Below are 2,333 nucleotides of genomic sequence, written 5' to 3' on the forward strand. Positions count from 1 at the left end.
CTTTCTCTTTCTGGGACTCTGATTACATATATTTTAGGCCATTTGAAGTTGTCCTGCAATTAACTTTCTGTTCATTTTCTTTGGTCTATTTTCTCTCTGTATTTTATTTTGAATGGTTTCTATGGTATGTCTTCAAGTTCATTAATCTTTTGACGGATTTGCTCTTAATCTCATCTAGTAAGTTTTCATTACAGATGTTTAATTACAGACATTTCATCTCTTAAAAGTTTTTGGGTCTTTTTCCTATCTTCCATATTTCTACTTAACATCATCAGCCTTTTCTTTTTTTTACTGAAGTATTGACATACAATATTATGATAGTTTCAGGTGCACCGCATAGTGATTTGACATTTACATACATTATAAAGTGATCACCATGATAAATCTAGTTCCATCTGTCACCAAAGTTATGACAATATTGTTGACTTTGTTCCCCGTGATGTAATCCCATCCCCATGACTTATTCATTTTATGACTGGAAGTTTGTACCTCTTATCCCCTCACCTATTTCACCCACTCCCGACCCCCTACATTGTCAGTCTTGTCTCTAACTTCTTGAACATGTGGAATATGATGACAGTAATAACATCCCATCTTTGTCTATGAATTACGTCCTCTGTGCTATTTGTGGTCAGTATCAATTGAGTGATTTGTCTCCTCATTACACGATGTGTTTTTCTGCTTTTTTGCATACCAGGTAATTTCTGGTTGGCTGGTAGACATTGTGTATTTTTCCTTGTTGGAACCTGGATAGTTTGTACTCCTAAAAATATTCTTGAGCTGTTTCCTGGGACAGAGTTGTGTTACTCTGAAACAACTGGAAACATTCAGGCTGATTCTAAGCTTTGTCAGGTGGGATCTGAGTCACCTTTAGTCCAGGGCTGACTGTGTTCCACCACTGAGGCCACTCTGAATACTGGACACAATCTCCTGCCAGTTATGGGGCTTTCCTAAGCCATGTGTGGACTGGTTGAACCCAAACCATTCCTGTCTGTGTGAGCTCCAAGAATTATTTCCTCTAATTTTTTGGTGTTTGATTCTGTAGTGTTGGGTAGTTTCCTCACATGGGTGCACTCGTCATTACTCAGTGGAAGATGCAGTGGGCCCACAGAGAATCTGTGAAGTTCTCTCTTGCTGCAGTTCTCACTTCTTGGGTGGTCTTCCGTATGTGCTCTAGTCACCTCAGCCTCCCAGGACACCCAGTGCCATCTCTTCAACTCAGGGAGAGCTCAGGGGTCCACCTGGGTTCTCCTTCCCTGTGCTGGAGCCTGGAATTCTCTCTCCAGGCAGCAGGGCCATCACAGGGCCCACCTTGTCAGTTCCAGGTCTCTCAGGGGTCACTGAACTCTGCTGCCTGAGACCCACTGTGTGAAAACTACTGTTTCATATATGTTCCCCAAAATTTTCAGTTGTTGTGGGAAGAAGGGTAAATTAGTTCCCTGTTATTTCATCTTGGCTGAAAGCATAAGTATTAAACAAAGATTTTAAAGTGACTGTCATAACTATCCTACATGAAGGTAAACAAACATGCTTGTAGCAAATGAAAGAGTAGGAAATCTCAGCAGAAAAATCTAAAAAAGAAAATTTTAGAATTGAAAAATACAATATTAGAAATAACAAATTCTTTACATGGAATTTAAGTAAAGCAATAGAAATTAACATGGAAAATAGAAAAAAGGGTGGAAAAATAACAGAGCCTCAGTCACTATTAGGTAAGATCAAACTTTAATACACATGTGGTCGGCTTCAAAGAAGGAATGGAGAGAGAGAATGTGCAGACAAAAATACTTGAAGAAATAGTGCCTGGAATTATCCAAGTGATGGAAGATAGACATTTGCAAATATGATGCTCAACTAACACCAAGCAGAATGAAGACAGTCCCACATAGAGACACATCAGATCAAGCAGCTGGATACCAAGGCCGAAAAGCAAATGTTGGAAGCAACAGAGAAAAATGACACTTCACACAGAGGAGAATAATGATTTGATTAATAGCTGACTTCTCATCAGAAACTATGGGGACCAGAAGAGAATGAGAAAAGAGATTTAAAGTGTTGAGAGAGAGAGAAAAAAAGACCTGTCAATGCAGAATCGTATATCCAGCAAAAATATCCTTCGAAAATCACTGTTAAAAGACAGCATTTTCAGATTTAGAGAAACTAAGAGAAATTATTACCAGCAAATCTCTACAATAGAAGATGCTAAAGGAAATTCTTTAGGAGAAGGGAAATTATACCAGAAAAGGAATCTCAGATCCTCAGAATGGAATAAGTAGCTTCAGAAATGGTAAATATCTAGGTAAATGTCAAAGGCTACTCATTTTTTCTGCTTT

The sequence above is a fragment of the Diceros bicornis genome, unplaced genomic scaffold (assembly GCF_020826845.1).
Source record: "Diceros bicornis minor isolate mBicDic1 unplaced genomic scaffold, mDicBic1.mat.cur scaffold_93_ctg1, whole genome shotgun sequence".
NCBI lineage: Eukaryota > Metazoa > Chordata > Mammalia > Perissodactyla > Rhinocerotidae > Diceros > Diceros bicornis.